General features: G+C 55.2%; 1 protein-coding gene across 1 annotated transcript in view; it reads left to right on the plus strand.

The window, feature by feature from the left end:
• The window catches only part of glipr2 (GLI pathogenesis-related 2), a 105,577-nt gene that overhangs the window by 2,484 nt on the left and 83,864 nt on the right, over positions 1 to 19,229 (plus strand). Inside the window, exons 2-8 of the mRNA XM_067969523.1 lie at positions 807 to 915; positions 2,686 to 2,749; positions 6,571 to 6,679; positions 8,495 to 8,603; positions 11,366 to 11,474; positions 13,239 to 13,332; positions 16,603 to 16,711. The gene's annotated coding sequence lies outside the window, so the exon portion shown is untranslated. The remainder of the gene's footprint in view (positions 1 to 806; positions 916 to 2,685; positions 2,750 to 6,570; positions 6,680 to 8,494; positions 8,604 to 11,365; positions 11,475 to 13,238; positions 13,333 to 16,602; positions 16,712 to 19,229) is intronic.

Below are 19,229 nucleotides of genomic sequence, written 5' to 3' on the forward strand. Positions count from 1 at the left end.
CCCCAGTCCCTCTCCCACTGTTAGGCCCCAGTCCCTCTCCCACTGTTAGGCCCCAGTCCCTCTCCCATTATTAGGCCTCTGTCTCTCTCCCACTCCCATAGGTCCTGCTTCCTAAAGTCAATGGAAATGATAATTAGACGGGATATAAATCGGGCGACCTTGCCCCTCTTGTGTGACAGTGATTTGCAGTGTTGGAGGATTAAGACGTGTCGAACCAGTTTAACTGATTTCGTATTTCATTCATTTAATCAATTTCCCAATCTGTCACCCTGACCACAACAGCAACAATCTCCATTTATACAGCGCCTGTAACGTAGTAAAGTGTCCCGACACTGACCGCCACAGGCCACACAGGGGGTCGGAGTAGGAGAGGGGAGCCCCGTGCCCAGAGGAGGAGGGTGGCTCTCTGTCAGAGAGGGGCCTGAAGTGGTGGTCGGGTAAGTGGAGCAGGAAGAGTCATCCCTGGTGCTGCCCATGAGTTTACCTCCTCCGGACTGAGATGATGTGGCGACTCAGCAAGTGGCTGCAATAGGGGAGGGTGGGCCATGCACTGGGGCAATCTCGCAGCCTCAGGGGAGGGTGGGCCATGCACGGGGGCAATCTCGCAGTCTCCGGAGGAGATGGGCCAGGCACTGGGGCAATCCCGCAGCCTCAGGGGAGGGTGGGCCATGCATTGGGGCAATCTTGCAGCCTCAGGGGAGGGTGGGCCATGCGCTGCGGCAATCCCACATGCTCAGGGGTGGAGGAGAAAAAGAGAAAGACGAGCAGACTAGTTGTGGTATTTGATTCGATCATTCGGTTTACAGATCGAATTCTGCGTAAACCTGACCCAGGGAAATGAATGGTGCCTCTCCTCCTGTGTAACACTGGCCGAGGATCAAACACCGCAGCCTGACAGAGTGTGAGAGGGAACAGGTGAGCAACGAATTGTTGTCGTCCATGTGGGAATGAATAACAGAAGTAGAAGTAGACCAGAGGCCCTGGGGCTAAATTTAGGGCATTGGGAAGGAAGCTTAAGGGAAGGACTTCAGGTGAAGTATTTTCCGAAATCCTGCCCGTGCCACCTGCCAGTGAAGAGAGACAGAGGGTAAATAGGCACCAACGTGAGGCTGTGCCTTTGATGCAGGAAATCAGGGTATTGGTTCCTCAAACAGTGGGACACCTTCTGGAATAGGGGGAGCCCATACAGAGCGGAGGGGCTCCACATAAAGCAGAGTGGGGGTTGAGGTGTGGGCAGGCAGGGGTGGTTGGGATGTGACGGGGGGGGGAGTGTTGAAACTCGATGTGGGGGTGGGTGTGGTCGGTGTAAGAGATCACCTGTCGGAGCAAACCTTCAGGTGTATCAGTGAAAACAGAAATCAAAGTTTAAAACATCGAATTCCAACGGTGGGAGAAAAATAAGGTGAAAATGCTAATGGTACAAGTAAAAAGCAGTGGTGCTGAGCTTGTATTAATGCAAGAAATCTGACAAAAGAAATGTGTGACCTGGAAGGTTTTGCAGGGATTGGTTGATTGGACATCATTAGTGTCACAGAGACTGGGTGGGATGATTCCAATCAATGGGATTCATATCAGGAAGGTTAGAAATTGTTTAGAAAGCACCGTATCGGGAGAGAAGGAGGTGGTGTGACAGTGTATATAAAGTCCAGTATTGAGGCAGGAGTGAGAGAGGATCTAAAACGGAAAGGGCAGTCACAAAGACCCTGATACTTACAGGGAGGCGGGGAGGAGCGGGGAGGGAGAGATCACAGAGAGAGAGATCGCGGGGGAGATTCCACGAGCCCCCTATTCCCCTATTCCCCTAATCCCCTATTGCCCTATTCCTCTAATCCTCCAATCCCTTATTCCCCAATCCACTATTCCTCTATACTCCAATTCCCCTATTCCCCTCATCCCCTATTTCCCTATTCCCATAGTCACCTATTTTCCCATTGCCTAGTCCCCAAGCCCTCGAGGCCACTATTCCCCGATTCCACTAATGCCCTTTTCCCCTAAATGCCTATTCACCTAATTCCATATTCTCCGAATTCCCTCTTCCCCGAATCCCCTACTCCACGAGGCCCCAGTCCCCTATTCCCCATTCCCCTAATCCCCTATTCCCTATACCCCAATCCCCTATTCCCCTATTCCCCTATTCCCTATTCCCCAATCCCCTATACCCCAATCCCCTATTCCCCATTCCCCTATTCCCTATTCCCCAATCCCCTATTCCCCATTCCCCTATTCCCCCTTGTCCCGTTCGTTAATCCACAGCTGCACATTATGAGCCTCAAAGCAGTGGGGAGTCCCGACACCCCTGCTCGATCGAGCTGCCTGTGTTGTGTCGCTAACATCCTGTGGTACAACTTCCTGCCTGATGTTGCTCAGAGAATGTCTGATTGCAGCAAGAACACGGCTGCACCGACAGAGTATCGCCGTTCGATTGGCTGCACAACCAACCCCTGCAGCTGGGCTTCAGCCAACCAGCGTTTCGTTCTCAGTGGTTAACGTGGGTTGAGAAATTCCGCCTTGCTGCTGCAGTTCGTGCCTCAACCAGTCTTTTATCCATCGTCCTCTTCAACTGATTCTTTTTTCTCCTTTCATTTCCCCCTTGTAAATCTGCAGTGTTAGTAGAGTGTTTGCTCCAGTTATTCAGGTCTCAGCAGTTCTCTGCTCTTTCACGTGTTTCCTCTGACTGATTGACAGGCACCCCAGGCACCTGCACCCCAGGGACCTGCACCCCAGGGACCTGCACCCCAGTTTAGTGCAGGTAAGTCACAACTAACTCGCACTTTGATTCAGTCTTTTTTTGAGATTTTACGTTAATCTGCCCATTCAGGGTATTGGGTTGTATTACGAAGACCGTAAGGTACAAATCGAAGGACCCCATTTTGTCACTGTACAGGTCGCTGGTCAGACTGCATCTGGAGCACTGCGTTCAGGACTGATCCCCTCACTTGGTGGATGTTATCATGACCTTTGGAAAAAGGTTCAGAGGAGAGCAAAGAAAATGATCCCCAGCTTAAAGATCCTCAGTTGCTCAGATATGGTGAAGGAGCTGGGTCTGTTTACTATAGAGGAACCCCGATAGAGGCACACAATGTCCTGAAAGAGCTGGCCTGCAGGCCCAGTGATAGATCATTCCAGATCGACAGATTGAGGGGGACCAGGGGACTTAAACTACACAAGAGTAGGAACAGGCTCGATGTTCAACAGTTCCTCTTTTCCCAGAGAGTGGGGAGCCTCTGGAATGTGTAGGTTGGTTGTGTGGTTGGTGCCAACTCCCTACAGGCCTTCAAAAGGGAGATGGACCAGTTCCTGACTGGGGCAGAGCGGTAAGTGATTAATGAACGTATGGCCCATGTGATCTCCTGGACTGGTTTCCATCACCTGAGGGAGTCGGAGAGGAATTTATTGGCCTTATTGATGTTTGGTTTCTCACTGATAGTTTTGCCTCTCCCAAGAGATTACATCCCTGCGGAGGAGGGGGGAGTGTCTGGTCGTGATGCTCCGTCCATCCTGAATGTGGGGCAGGCTTGATGGACCAGCTGGTCTCTTCCTGCCCGTCAATTTTCCAATGTTGGTATGTTCCTACCTTCAGGAATGTTGCTGGTGCCTCGGTCCTGAGCTTCGCTGTCCCGTTCCTGCTGCAGCTGCTTTCATTCCCACAGGCCTCGCTGTCAAAACTCCCACTCCTGCTGCCATGGGTTCTGCACTCGCGGGGCATCCCACCCCCTGTCACACTGACACACACCTTGCTGCCCATTCACCACAGGCCCTGGCATCCCAAGTGTCTGCTGCCCATGGTGACACTGCCCCTCTCCCACCACTAGGCCTCTGCCCCTCTCCCACTGTTCGACCCCAGTCCCTCTCCCACTGTTCGACCCCAGTCCCTCTCCCACTGTTAGTGACCAGTCCCTCTCCCACTGTTAGTCACCAGTCCCTCTCCCACTGTTAGTCACCAGTCTCTCTCCCACTGTTAGGCCCCAGTCCCTCTCCCACTGTTAGTCACCAGTCCCTCTCCCACTGTTAGTCACCAGTCCCTCTCCCACTGTTAGACCCCAGTCTCTCTCCCACTGTTGGGCCCCAGTCCCTCTCCCACTGTTAGACCCCAGTCTCTCTCCCACTGTTAGACCCCAGTCCCTCTCCCACTGTTAGACCCCAGTCTCTCTCCCACTGTTGGGCCCCAGTCCCTCTCCCACTGTTAGGCCCCAGTCCCTCTCCCACTATTAGGCCCCAGTCTCTCTCCTACTGTTAGGCCCCAGTCCCTCTCCCACTGTTGGGCCCCAGTCCCTCTCCCACTGTTAGGCCCCAGTCCCTCTCCCACTGTTAGGCCCCAGTCCCTCTCCCACTGTTAGGCCCCAGTCCCTCTCCCATTATTAGGCCTCTGTCTCTCTCCCACTCCCATAGGTCCTGCTTCCTAAAGTCAATGGAAATGATAATTAGACGGGATATAAATCGGGCGACCTTGCCCCTCTTGTGTGACAGTGATTTGCAGTGTTGGAGGATTACGACGTGTCGAACCAGTTTAACTGATTTCGTATTTCATTCATTTAATCAATTTCCCAATCTGTCACCCTGACCACAACAGCAACAATCTCCATTTATACAGCGCCTGTAACGTAGTAAAGTGTCCCGACACTGACCGCCACAGGCCACACAGGGGGTCGGAGTAGGAGAGGGGAGCCCCGTGCCCAGAGGAGGAGGGTGGCTCTCTGTCAGAGAGGGGCCTGAAGTGGTGGTCGGGTAAGTGGAGCAGGAAGAGTCATCCCTGGTGCTGCCCATGAGTTTACCTCCTCCGGACTGAGATGATGTGGCGACTCAGGAAGTGGCTGCAATAGGGGAGGGTGGGCCATGCACTGGGGCAATCTCGCAGCCTCAGGGGAGGATGGGCCATGCACTGGGGCAATCTCGCAGCCTCAGGGGAGGATGGGCCATGCACTGGGGCAATCTCGCAGCCTCAGGGGAGGGTGGGCCATGCACTGGGGCAATCTCGCAGCCTCAGGGGAGGGTGGGCCATGCACTGGGGCAATCCCGCAGCCTCAGGGGAGGGTGGGCCATGCACTGGGGCAATCTCGCAGCCTCAGGGGAGGGTGGGCCATGCACTGGCGCAAACCCGCAGCCTCGGGGGAGGATGGGCCATGCACTGGGGCAATCTCGCAGCCTCAGGGGAGGGTGGGCCATGCACTGGGGCAAACCCGCAGCCTCAGGGGAGGATGGGCCATGCACTGGGGCAATCTCGCAGCATCAGGACGGGATGTGCCATGCACTGGGGCAATCCCGCAGCCTCAGTGGAGGGTGGGCCATGCACTGGGGCAATCTCGCAGCCTCGGGGGAGGGTGGGCCATGCACTGGGGCAATCTCGCAGCCTCAGGGGAGGATGGGCCATGCACTGGGGCAATCTCGCAGCCTCAGGGGAGGGTGGGCCACGCACTGGGGCAATCTCGCAGCCTCAGGGGAGGGTGGGCCATGCACTGGGGCAAACCCGCAGCCTCATGGGAGGATGGGCCATGCACTGGGGCAATCTCGCAGGCTCAGGGGAGGGTGGGCCATGCACTGGGGCAATCTCGCAGCCTCAGGGGAGGGTGGGCCATGCACTGGGGCAAACCCGCAGCCTCAGGGGAGGATGGGCCATGCACTGGGGCAATCTCGCAGCCTCAGGGGAGGGTGGGCCATGCACTGGGGCAAACCCGCAGCCTCAGGGGAGGATGGGCCATGCACTGGGGCAATCTCGCAGCCTCAGGGGAGGGTGGGCCATGCACTGGGGCAAACCCGCAGCCTCAGGGGAGGATGGGCCATGCACTGGGGCAATCTCGCAGCATCAGGACGGGATGGGCCATGCACTGGGGCAATCCCGCAGCCTCAGTGGAGGGTGGGCCATGCACTGGGGCAATCTCGCAGCCTCGGGGGAGGGTGGGCCATGCACTGGGGCAATCTCGCAGCCTCAGGGGAGGATGGGCCATGCACTGGGGCAATCTCGCAGCCTCAGGGGAGGGTGGGCCACGCACTGGGGCAATCTCGCAGCCTCAGGGGAGGGTGGGCCATGCACTGGGGCAAACCCGCAGCCTCAGGGGAGGATGGGCCATGCACTGGGGCAATCTCGCAGGCTCAGGGGAGGGTGGGCCATGCACTGGGGCAATCTCGCAGCCTCAGGGGAGGGTGGGCCATGCACTGGGGCAAACCCGCAGCCTCAGGGGAGGATGGGCCATGCACTGGGGCAATCTCGCAGCCTCAGGACGGGATGGGCCATGCACTGGGGCAATCCCGCAGCCTCAGTGGAGGGTGGGCCATGCACTGGGGCAATCCCGCAGCCTCAGGGGAGGGTGGGCCATGCACTGGGGCAATCTCGCAGCCTCAGTGGAGGGTGGGCCATGCACTGGGGCAATCTCGCAGGCTCAGTGGAGGGTGGGCCATGCACTGGGGCAATCTCGCAGGCTCAGTGGAGGGTGGGCCATGCACTGGGACAATCTCGCAGGCTCAGGGGAGGGTGGGCCATGCACTGGGGCAATCCCGCAGCCTCAGGGGAGGAGGAGAAAAAGAGAAAGACGAGCAGACTCGTTGTGGTATTTGATTCGATCATTCGGTTTACAGATCGAATTCTGCGTAAACCTGACCCAGGGAAATGAATGGTGCCTCTCCTCCTGTGTAACACTGGCCGAGGATCAAACACCGCAGCCTGACAGAGTGTGAGAGGGAACAGGTGAGCAACGAATTGTTGTCGTCCATGTGGGAATGAATAACAGAAGTAGAAGTAGACCAGAGGCCCTGGGGCTAAATTTAGGGCATTGGGAAGGAAGCTTAAGGGAAGGACTTCAGGTGAAGTATTTTCCGAAATCCTGCCCGTGCCACCTGCCAGTGAAGAGAGACAGAGGGTAAATAGGCACCAACGTGAGGCTGTGCCTTTGATGCAGGAAATCAGGGTATTGGTTCCTCAAACAGTGGGACACCTTCTGGAATAGGGGGAGCCCATACAGAGTGGAGGGGCTCCACATAAAGCAGAGTGGGGGTTGAGGTGTGGGCAGGCAGGGGTGGTTGGGATGTGGGGCGAGTGTTGAAACTCGATGTGGGGGTGGGTGTGGTCGGTGTAAGAGATCACCTGTCGGAGCAAACCTTCAGGTGTATCAGTGAAAACAGAAATCAAAGTTTAAAACATCGAATTCCAACGGTGGGAGAAAAATAAGGTGAAAATGCTAATGGTACAAGTAAAAAGCAGTGGTGCTGAGCTTGTATTAATGCAAGAAATCTGACAAAAGAAATGTGTGACCTGGAAGGTTTTGCAGGGATTGGTTGATTGGACATCATTAGTGTCACAGAGACTGGGTGGGATGATTCCAATCAATGGGATTCATATCAGGAAGGTTAGAAATTGTTTAGAAGGCACCGTATCGGGAGAGAAGGAGGTGGTGTGACAGTGCATATAAAGTCCAGTATTGAGGCAGGAGTGAGAGAGGATATAAAACGGAAAGGGCAGTCACAAAGACCCTGATACTTACAGGGAGGCGGGGAGGAGCGGGGAGGGAGAGATCACAGAGAGAGAGATCGCGGGGGAGATTCCACGAGCCCCTAATCCCCTAATCCCCTAATCCCCTATTGCCCTAATCCTCTAATCCTCCAATCCCTTATTCCCCAATCCACTATTCCTCTATACTCCTATTCCCCTATTCCCCTCATCCCCTATTTCCCTATTCCCATAGTCACCTATTTTCCCATTGCCTAGTCCCCAAGCCCTCTAGGCCACTATTCCCCGATTCCACTAATGCCCTTTTCCCCTAAATGCCTATTCCCCTAATTCCATATTCTCCGAATTCCCTATTCCCTATTCCCCGAATCCCCTACTCCACGAGGCCCCAGTCCCCTATTCCCCATTCCCCTAATCCCCCATTCCCCATTCCCCTATTCCCCTATTCCCTATACCCCAATCCCCTATACCCCAATCCCCTATTCCCCATTCCCCTATTCCCCTATTCCCTATACCCCAATCCCCTATACCCCAATCCCCTATTCCCCATTCCCCTATTCCCTATTCCCCAATCCCCTATTCCCCATTCCCCTATTCCCCCTTGTCCCGTTCGTTAATCCACAGCTGCACATTATGAGCCTCAAAGCAGTGGGGAGTCCCGACACCCCTGCTCGATCGAGCTGCCTGTGTTGTGTCGCTAACATCCTGTGGTACAACTTCCTGCCTGATGTTGCTCAGAGAATGTCTGATTGCAGCAAGAACACGGCTGCACCGACAGAGTATCGCCGTTCGATTGGCTGCACAACCAACCCCTGCAGCTGGGCTTCAGCCAACCAGCGTTTCGTTCTCAGTGGTTAACGTGGGTTGAGAAATTCCGCCTTGCTGCTGCAGTTCGTGCCTCAACCAGTCTTTTATCCATCGTCCTCTTCAACTGATTCTTTTTTCTCCTTTCATTTCCCCCTTGTAAATCTGCAGTGTTAGTAGAGTGTTTGCTCCAGTTATTCAGGTCTCAGCAGTTCTCTGCTCTTTCACGTGTTTCCTCTGACTGATTGACAGGCACCCCAGGCACCTGCACCCCAGGGACCTGCACCCCAGGCACCTGCACCCCAGTGACCTGCACCCCAGTGACCTGCACCCCAGGGACCTGCACCCCAGTTTAGTGCAGGTAAGTCGCAACTAACTCGCACTTTGATTCAGTCTTTTTTTGAGATTTTACGTTAATCTGCCCATTCAGGGTATTGGGTTGTATTACAAAGACCGTAAGGTACAAATCGAAGGACCCCATTCTGTCACTGTACAGGTCGCTGGTCAGACTGCATCTGGAGCACTGCGTTCAGGACTGATCCCCTCACTTGGTGGATGTTATCATGACCTTTGGAAAAGGGTTCAGAGGAGAGCAAAGAAAATGATCCCCAGCTTAAAGATCCTCAGTTGCTCAGATATGGTGAAGGAGCTGGGTCTGTTTACTATAGAGGAACCCCGATAGAGGCACACAATGTCCTGAAAGAGCTGGCCTGCAGGCCCAGTGATAGATCATTCCAGATCGACAGATTGAGGGGGACCAGGGGACTTAAACTACACAAGAGTAGGAACAGGCTCGATGTTCGACAGTTCCTCTTTTCCCAGAGAGTGGGGAGCCTCTGGAATGTGTGGGTTGGTTGTGTGGTTGGTGCCAACTCCCTACAGGCCTTCAAAAGGGAGATGGACCAGTTCCTGACTGGGGCAGAGCGGTAAGTGATTAATGAACGTATGGCCCATGTGATCTCCTGGACTGGTTTCCATCACCTGAGGGAGTCGGAGAGGAATTTATTGGCCTTATTGACGTTTGGTTTCTCACTGATAGTTTTGCCTCTCCCAAGAGATTACATCCCTGCGGAGGAGGGGGGAGTGTCTGGTCGTGATGCTCCGTCCATCCTGAATGTGGGGCAGGTTTGATGGACCAGCTGGTCTCTTCCTGCCCGTCAATTTTCCAATGTTGGTATGTTCCTACCTTCAGGAATGTTGCTGGTGCCTCGGTCCTGAGCTTCGCTGTCCCGTTCCTGCTGCAGCTGCTTTCATTCCCACAGGCCTCGCTGTCAAAACTCCCACTCCTGCTGCCATGGGTTCTGCACTCGCGGGGCATCCCACCCCCTGTCACACTGACACACACCTTGCTGCCCATTCACCACAGGCCCTGGCATCCCAAGTGTCTGCTGCCCATGGTGACACTGCCCCTCTCCCACCACTAGGCCTCTGCCCCTCTCCCACTGTTAGACCCCAGTCCCTCTCCCACTGTTAGACCCCAGTCCCTCTCCCACTGTTAGACCCCTGTCCCTCTCCCACTGTTAGACCCCAGTCCCTCTCCCACTGTTAGACCCCAGTCTCTCTCCCACTGTTAGACCCCTGTCCCTCTCCCACTGTTAGACCCCAGTCCCTCTCCCACTGTTAGACCCCAGTCTCTCTCCCACTGTTAGACCCCTGTCCCTCTCCCACTGTTAAGCCCCAGTCCCTCTCCCACTGTTAGACCCCAGTCTCTCTCCCACTGTTAGACCCCAGTCTCTCTCCCACTGTTAGACCCCAGTCTCTCTCCCACTGTTAGGCCCCAGCATCCCAAGTTTCTGCTGTCCATGGTTCTGCATGTGACACTGCCCCTCTCCCACCACTAGGCCTCTGCCCCTCTCCCACTGTTAGGCCCCAATCCCTCTCCCACTGTTAGGCCCCAGTCCCTCTCCCACTGTTAGGCCCCAGTCCCTCTCCCACTGTTAGACCCCAATCCCTCTCCCACTGTTAGGCCCCAATCCCTCTCCCACTGTTAGGCCCCAGTCCCTCTCCCACTGTTAGGCCCCAATCCCTCTCCCACTGTTAGGCCCCAGTCCCTCTCCCACTGTTAGACCCCAGTCCCTCTCCCACTGTTCGACCCCAGTCCCTCTCCCACTGTTGGGGCCCAGTCCCTCTCCCACTGTTAGGCCCCAGTCCCTCTCCCACTGTTGGGGCCCAGTCCCTCTCCCACTGTTAGACCCCAGTCCCTCTCCCACTGTTGGGGCCCAGTCCCTCTCCCACTGTTAGGCCCCAGTCCCTCTCCCACTGTTGGGGCCCAGTCCCTCTCCCACTGTTAGACCCCAGTCCCTCTCCCACTGTTAGACCCCAGTCCCTCTCCCACTGTTGGGGCCCAGTCTCTCTCCCACTGTTAGGCCCCAGTCCCTCTCCCATTATTAGGCCTCTGTCTCTCTCCCACTCCCATAGGTCCTGCTTCCTAAAGTCAATGGAAATGATAATTAGACGGGATATAAATCGGGCGACCTTGCCCCTCTTGTGTGACAGTGATTTGCAGTGTTGGAGGATTAAGACGTGTCGAACCAGTTTAACTGATTTCGTATTTCATTCATTTAATCAATTTCCCAATCTGTCACCCTGACCACAACAGCAACAATCTCCATTTATACAGCGCCTGTAACGTAGTAAAGTGTCCCGACACTGACCGCCACAGGCCACACAGGGGGTCGGAGTAGGAGAGGGGAGCCCCGTGCCCAGAGGAGGAGGGTGGCTCTCTGTCAGAGAGGGGCCTGAAGTGGTGGTCGGGTAAGTGGAGCAGGAAGAGTCATCCCTGGTGCTGCCCATGAGTTTACCTCCTCCGGACTGAGATGATGTGGCGACTCAGGAAGTGGCTGCAATAGGGGAGGATGGGCCATGCACTGGGGCAATCCCGCAGCCTCAGGGGAGGGTGGGCCATGCACTGGGGCAAACCCGCAGCCTCAGGGGAGGGTGGGCCATGCATTGGGGCAATCTTGCAGCCTCAGGGGAGGGTGGGCCATGTATTGGGGCAATCTTGCAGCCTCAGGGGAGGGTGGGCCATGCGCTGCGGCAATCCCACATGCTCAGGGGTGGAGGAGAAAAAGAGAAAGACGAGCAGACTCGTTGTGGTATTTGATTCGATCATTCGGTTTACAGATCGAATTCTGCGTAAACCTGACCCAGGGAAATGAATGGTGCCTCTCCTCCTGTGTAACACTGGCCGAGGATCAAACACCGCAGCCTGACAGAGTGTGAGAGGGAACAGGTGAGCAACGAATTGTTGTCGTCCATGTGGGAATGAATAACAGAAGTAGAAGTAGACCAGAGGCCCTGGGGCTAAATTTAGGGCATTGGGAAGGAAGCTTAAGGGAAGGACTTCAGGTGAAGTATTTTCCGAAATCCTGCCCGTGCCACCTGCCAGTGAAGAGAGACAGAGGGTAAATAGGCACCAACGTGAGGCTGTGCCTTTGATGCAGGAAATCAGGGTATTGGTTCCTCAAACAGTGGGACACCTTCTGGAATAGGGGGAGCCCATACAGAGCGGAGGGGCTCCACATAAAGCAGAGTGGGGGTTGAGGTGTGGGCAGGCAGGGGTGGTTGGGATGTGGGGCGAGTGTTGAAACTCGATGTGGGGGTGGGTGTGGTCGGTGTAAGAGATCACCTGTCGGAGCAAACCTTCAGGTGTATCAGTGAAAACAGAAATCAAAGTTTAAAACATCGAATTCCAACGGTGGGAGAAAAATAAGGTGAAAATGCTAATGGTACAAGTAAAAAGCAGTGGTGCTGAGCTTGTATTAATGCAAGAAATCTGACAAAAGAAATGTGTGACCTGGAAGGTTTTGCAGGGATTGGTTGATTGGACATCATTAGTGTCACAGAGACTGGGTGGGATGATTCCAATCAATGGGATTCATATCAGGAAGGTTAGAAATTGTTTAGAAGGCACCGTATCGGGAGAGAAGGAGGTGGTGTGACAGTGTATATAGAGTCCAGTATTGAGGCAGGAGTGAGAGAGGATCTAAAACGGAAAGGGCAGTCACAAAGACCCTGATACTTACAGGGAGGCGGGGAGGAGCGGGGAGGGAGAGATCACAGAGAGAGAGATCGCGGGGGAGATTCCACGAGCCCCCTATTCCCCTATTCCCCTAATCCCCTATTGCCCTAATCCTCTAATCCTCCAATCCCTTATTCCCCAATCCACTATTCCTCTATACTCCAATTCCCCTATTCCCCTCATCCCCTATTTCCCTATTCCCATAGTCACCTATTTTCCCATTGCCTAGTCCCCAAGCCCTCGAGGCCACTATTCCCCGATTCCACTAATGCCCTTTTCCCCTAAATGCCTATTCACCTAATTCCATATTCTCCGAATTCCCTCTTCCCCGAATCCCCTACTCCACGAGGCCCCAGTCCCCTATTCCCCATTCCCCTAATCCCCTATTCCCTATACCCCAATCCCCTATTCCCCTATTCCCCTATTCCCTATTCCCCAATCCCCTATACCCCAATCCCCTATTCCCCATTCCCCTATTCCCTATTCCCCAATCCCCTATTCCCCATTCCCCTATTCCCCCTTGTCCCGTTCGTTAATCCACAGCTGCACATTATGAGCCTCAAAGCAGTGGGGAGTCCCGACACCCCTGCTCGATCGAGCTGCCTGTGTTGTGTCGCTAACATCCTGTGGTACAACTTCCTGCCTGATGTTGCTCAGAGAATGTCTGATTGCAGCAAGAACACGGCTGCACCGACAGAGTATCGCCGTTCGATTGGCTGCACAACCAACCCCTGCAGCTGGGCTTCAGCCAACCAGCGTTTCGTTCTCAGTGGTTAACGTGGGTTGAGAAATTCCGCCTTGCTGCTGCAGTTCGTGCCTCAACCAGTCTTTTATCCATCGTCCTCTTCAACTGATTCTTTTTTCTCCTTTCATTTCCCCCTTGTAAATCTGCAGTGTTAGTAGAGTGTTTGCTCCAGTTATTCAGGTCTCAGCAGTTCTCTGCTCTTTCACGTGTTTCCTCTGACTGATTGACAGGCACCCCAGGCACCTGCACCCCAGGGACCTGCACCCCAGGCACCTGCACCCCAGTGACCTGCACCCCAGGGACCTGCACCCCAGTTTAGTGCAGGTAAGTCGCAACTAACTCGCACTTTGATTCAGTCTTTTTTTGAGATTTTACGTTAATCTGCCCATTCAGGGTATTGGGTTGTATTACAAAGACCGTTAGGTACAAATCGAAGGACCCCATTCTGTCACTGTACAGGTCGCTGGTCAGACTGCATCTGGAGCACTGCGTTCAGTACTGATCCCCTCACTTGGTGGATGTTATCATGACCTTTGGAAAAGGGTTCAGAGGAGAGCAAAGAAAATGATCCCCAGCTTAAAGATCCTCAGTTGCTCAGATATGGTGAAGGAGCTGGGTCTGTTTACTATAGAGGAACCCCGATAGAGGCACACAATGTCCTGAAAGAGCTGGCCTGCAGGCCCAGTGATAGATCATTCCAGATCGACAGATTGAGGGGGACCAGGGGACTTAAACTACACAAGAGTAGGAACAGGCTCGATGTTCGACAGTTCCTCTTTTCCCAGAGAGTGGGGAGCCTCTGGAATGTGTGGGTTGGTTGTGTGGTTGGTGCCAACTCCCTACAGGCCTTCAAAAGGGAGATGGACCAGTTCCTGACTGGGGCAGAGCGGTAAGTGATTAATGAACGTATGGCCCATGTGATCTCCTGGACTGGTTTCCATCACCTGAGGGCGTCGGAGAGGAATTTATTGGCCTTATTGACGTTTGGTTTCTCACTGATTGTTTTGCCTCTCCCAAGAGATTACATCCCTGCGGAGGAGGGGGGAGTGTCTGGTCGTGATGCTCCGTCCATCCTGAATGTGGGGCAGGTTTGATGGACCAGCTGGTCTCTTCCTGCCCGTCAATTTTCCTATGTTGGTATGTTCCTACCTTCAGGAATGTTGCTGGTGCCTCGGTCCTGAGCTTCGCTGTCCCGTTCCTGCTGCAGCTGCTTTCATTCCCACAGGCCTCGCTGTCAAAACTCCCACTCCTGCTGCCATGGGTTCTGCACTCGCGGGGCATCCCACCCCCTGTCACACTGACACACACCTTGCTGCCCATTCACCACAGGCCCTGGCATCCCAAGTGTCTGCTGCCCATAGTGACACTGCCCCTCTCCCACCACTAGGCCTCTGTCCCTCTCCCACTGTTAGTGACCAGTCCCTCTCCCACTGTTAGACCCCAATCCCTCTCCCACTGTTAGACCCCTGTCCCTCTCCCACTGTTAGGCCCCAATCCCTCTCCCACTGTTAGACCCCTGTCCCTCTCCCACTGTTAGTGACCAGTCTCTCTCCCACTGTTAGACCCCTGTCCCTCTCCCACTGTTAGGCCCCAATCCCTCTCCCACTGTTAGACCCCTGTCCCTCTCCCACTGTTAGTGACCAGTCTCTCTCCCACTGTTAGACCCCTGTCCCTCTCCCACTGTTAGACCCCTGTCCCTCTCCCACTGTTAGTGACCAGTCTCTCTCCCACTGTTAGACCCCTGTCCCTCTCCCACTGTTAGACCCCTGTCCCTCTCCCACTGTTAGTGACCAGTCTCTCTCCCACTGTTAGACCCCAGTCTCTCTCCCACTGTTAGACCCCTGTCCCTCTCCCACTGTTAGTCACCACTCCCTCTCCCACTGTTAGACCCCTGTCCCTCTCCCACTGTTAGACCCCTGTCCCTCTCCCACTGTTAATCACCGCTCCCTCTCCCACTGTTAGACCCCAGTCTCTCTCCCACTGTTAGACCCCTGTCCCTCTCCCACTGTTAGACCCCTGTCCCTCTCCCACTGTTAGACCCCTGTCCCTCTCCCACTGTTAGTCACCGCTCCCTCTCCCACTGTTAGACCCCAGTCTCTCTCCCACTGTTAGACCCCTGTCCCTCTCCCACTGTTAGACCCCTGTCCCTCTCCCACTGTTAGTCACCGCTCCCTCTCCCACTGTTAGACCCCAGTCTCTCTCCCACTGTTAGACCCCAATCCCTCTCCCACTGTTAGGCCCCAGTCCCTCTCCCACTGTTAGTCACCAGTCCCTCTCCCACTGTTAGGCCCCAGTCCCTCTCCCACTGTTAGTCACCAGTCCCTCTCCCACTGTTAGACCCCAGTCTCTCTCCCACTGTTAGTCACCGCTCCCTCTCCCACTGTTAGACCCCAGTCCCTCTCCCACTGTTAGACCCCAGTCCCTCTCCCACTGTTAGGCCCCAATCCCTCTCCCACTGTTAGGCCCCAGTCCCTCTCCCATTATTAGGCCTCTGTCTCTCTCCCACTCCCATAGGTCCTGCTTCCTAAAGTCAATGGAAATGATAATTAGACGGGATATAAATCGGGCGACCTTGCCCCTCTTGTGTGACAGTGATTTGCAGTGTTGGAGGATTAAGACGTGTCGAACCAGTTTAACTTATTTCGTATTTCATTCATTTAATCAATTTCCCAATCTGTCACCCTGACCACAACAGCAACAATCTCCATTTATACAGCGCCTGTAACGTAGTAAAGTGTCCCGACACTGACCGCCACAGGCAACACAGGGGGTCGGAGTAGGAGAGGGGAGCCCCGTGCCCAGAGGAGGAGGGTGGCTCTCTGTCAGAGAGGGGCCTGAAGTGGTGGTCGGGTAAGTGGAGCAGGAAGAGTCATCCCTGGTGCTGCCCATGAGTTTACCTCCTCCGGACTGAGATGATGTGGCGACTCAGGAAGTGGCTGCAATAGGGGAGGATGGGCCATGCACGGGGGCAAACCCGCAGCCTCAGGGGAGGGTGGGCCATGCACGGGGGCAAACCCGCAGCCTCAGGGGAGGGTGGGCCATGCACGGGGGCAAACCCGCAGCCTCAGGGGAGGCTTGGCCATGCACTGGGGCAATCCCTGCAGGCTCAGGGGAGGGTGGGCCATGCACTGGGGCAATCCCTGCAGGCTCAGGGGAGGGTGGACCATGCACTGGGGCAATCCCTGCAGGCTCAGGGGAGGGTGGGCCATGCACTGGGGCAATCTCGCAGCCTCAGGGGAGGGTGGGCCATGCACGGGGGCAAACCCGCAGCCTCAGGGGAGGGTGGGCCATGCACTGGGGCAATCTCGCAGCCTCAGGGGAGGGTGGGCCATGCACGGGGGCAAACCCGCAGCCTCAGGGGAGGCTTGGCCATGCACTGGGGCAATCCCTGCAGGCTCAGGGGAGGGTGGGCCATGCACTGGGGCAATCCCTGCAGGCTCAGGGGAGGGTGGGCCATGCACTGGGGCAATCCCTGCAGGCTCAGGGGAGGGTGGGCCATGCACTGGGGCAATCTCGCAGCCTCAGGGGTGGAGGAGAAAAAGAGAAAGACGAGCAGACTAGTTGTGGTATTTGATTCGATCGTTCGGTTTACAGATCGAATTCTGCGTAAACCTGACCCAGGGAAATGAATGGTGCCTCTCCTCCTGTGTAACACTGGCCGAGGATCAAACACCGCAGCCTGACAGAGTGTGAGAGGGAACAGGTGAGCAACGAATTGTTGTCGTCCATGTGGGAATGAATAACAGAAGTAGAAGTAGACCAGAGGCCCTGGGGCTAAATTTAGGGCATTGGGAAGGAAGCTTAAGGGAAGGACTTCAGGTGAAGTATTTTCCGAAATCCTGCCCGTGCCACCTGCCAGTGAAGAGAGACAGAGGGTAAATAGGCACCAACGTGAGGCTGTGCCTTTGATGCAGGAAATCAGGGTATTGGTTCCTCAAACAGTGGGACACCTTCTGGAATAGGGGGAGCCCATACAGAGCGGAGGGGCTCCACATAAAGCAGAGTGGGGGTTGAGGTGTGGGCAGGCAGGGGTGGTTGGGATGTGGGGCGAGTGTTGAAACTCGATGTGGGGGTGGGTGTGGTCGGTGTAAGAGATCACCTGTCGGAGCAAACCTTCAGGTGTATCAGTGAAAACAGAAATCAAAGTTTAAAACATCGAATTCCAACGGTGGGAGAAAAATAAGGTGAAAATGCTAATGGTACAAGTAAAAAGCAGTGGTGCTGAGCTTGTATTAATGCAAGAAATCTGACAAAAGAAATGTGTGACCTGGAAGGTTTTGCAGGGATTGGTTGATTGGACATCATTAGTGTCACAGAGACTGGGTGGGATGATTCCAATCAATGGGATTCATATCAGGAAGGTTAGAAATTGTTTAGAAGGCACCGTATCGGGAGAGAAGGAGGTGATGTGACAGTGTATATAAAGTCCAGTATTGAGGCAGGAGTGAGAGAGGATCGAAAACGGAAAGGGCAGTCACAAAGACCCTGATACTTACAGGGAGGCGGGGAGGAGCGGGGAGGGAGAGATCACAGAGAGAGAGATCGCGGGGGAGATTCCACGAGGAGAGATTGCAGGGAGAGAGATCACGGGAAGAGATTGCAGGAGAGTTCACAGGGGAGAGATCAGGGGAGAGATCGGGGGGAGACATCGTGGGGAGAGATCACTGGGCGAGATCACAGGGAGAGAGATCACGGGAAGAGATTGCAGGGAGTGATCATGGAGACCGATCTCAGGGAGGGATCGAGGGGAGAGATCATGGGGAGAGATTGCGGGGAGGGATCGCTGGGGAGAGATCGCAGGGAGAGATCACAGGGAGAGGTCACGGGGAGAGGTCACAGGGGAGCGATCACGGGGAGAGATTGCAGGGAGAGATCACAGGGGAGAGGTCATGGGGAGAGATCACAGGGAGAGGTCACGGGGAGAGGTCACAGAGGAGAGATTGGGGGAGAGATCAGGTAGAGACCTCGCGGGAGATCATGGGGAGAGATTGCGGGGAGGGATCGCTGGGGAGAGATCGCAGGGAGAGATCACAGGGAGAGGTCACAGGGAAAGATCACAGGGGAGAGATCACGGGGAGAGATCATGGGGAGAGATCGCGGGGAGGGATCGCAGGGGAGAGATCGCGGGGGAGAGATCGCAGGGGAGAGATTGCGGGGGAGAGATTGCGGGGGAGAGATTGCGGGAGTGATCGTGGGGGAGAGATCACAGGGAGAGATCACAGGGAGAGATCGCGGGGGAGAGATCGCGGGGGAGAGATCGTGGGGGAGAGATTGCGGGGGAGAGATTGCGGGAGTGATCGTGGGGGAGAGATCACAGGGAGAGATCGCAGGGAGGGATCACAGGGGAGAGATCGCGGGGGAGAGATCGCGGGGGAGAGATTGCGGGAGTGATCGTGGGGGAGAGATCACAGGGAGAGATCGCGGGAGTGATCGTGAGGGAGAGATCACAGGGAGAGATCGCAGGGGAGAGATTGCGGGGGAGAGATTGCGGGAGTGATCGTGGGGGAGAGATCACAGGGAGAGATCGCAGGGAGGGATCACAGGGGAGAGATCGCGGGGGAGAGATCGCGGGGGAGAGATTGCAGCGTGGGTGGGGGGAGGTCGGCAGACCACGGCATGTTAGCCTGAGGGGCCGGGGGGAAGCTCTCCGCTCCTCCTGGTCGACAAGCAGTGCTGGAAAAGCACTTACCTCCTGGATGCAGCCGTTCTCACCTCCCTTTAGCGGACGGGTTTCCGGAGCCCTGGGAAACCTGTGCTGGATGCGTTTGGGGTAATTTTAACCTCAAAGAACGGGTGTGTTGGGGGCAGGTGGAAGGTTGAATCGCAACCAGAACCCGGCTCCAAGTTCCGGGTTTAACCCAGGCGTGTTTGGACGCGCACATCTGAGACCGAAAACTCCCGTCTCCACTGAATGCCGGAGGGCAGATTGTTAAAGGGACAATTTACCTCGTTGAAATAGTTGACGTCCTTAATTTTTTTGTGGATTCTAAGTCTGAAGTGACTTTAACCGCACAGGTGTCCCATGGTTTCTCAATCTCATCAGTGAAACAGAGACGGGGTTGATGCAACAGTTGATTTGGTCCTTTAAACCCGTGATTGACACATCTCAATAAAAGCTCAAGGATTGCAGATCTCTCGGTTCTCTCAGGCAAATGTTTGGCTGGGAGTTCTTTGTAGAGACTGAGAGTTCTTTGTAGAGACTGAGAGTTCTTTGTAGAGAC

The sequence above is a fragment of the Heptranchias perlo genome, chromosome 31 (genome assembly GCF_035084215.1).
Source record: "Heptranchias perlo isolate sHepPer1 chromosome 31, sHepPer1.hap1, whole genome shotgun sequence".
In the NCBI taxonomy this organism is placed as follows: Eukaryota; Metazoa; Chordata; class Chondrichthyes; order Hexanchiformes; family Hexanchidae; genus Heptranchias; species Heptranchias perlo.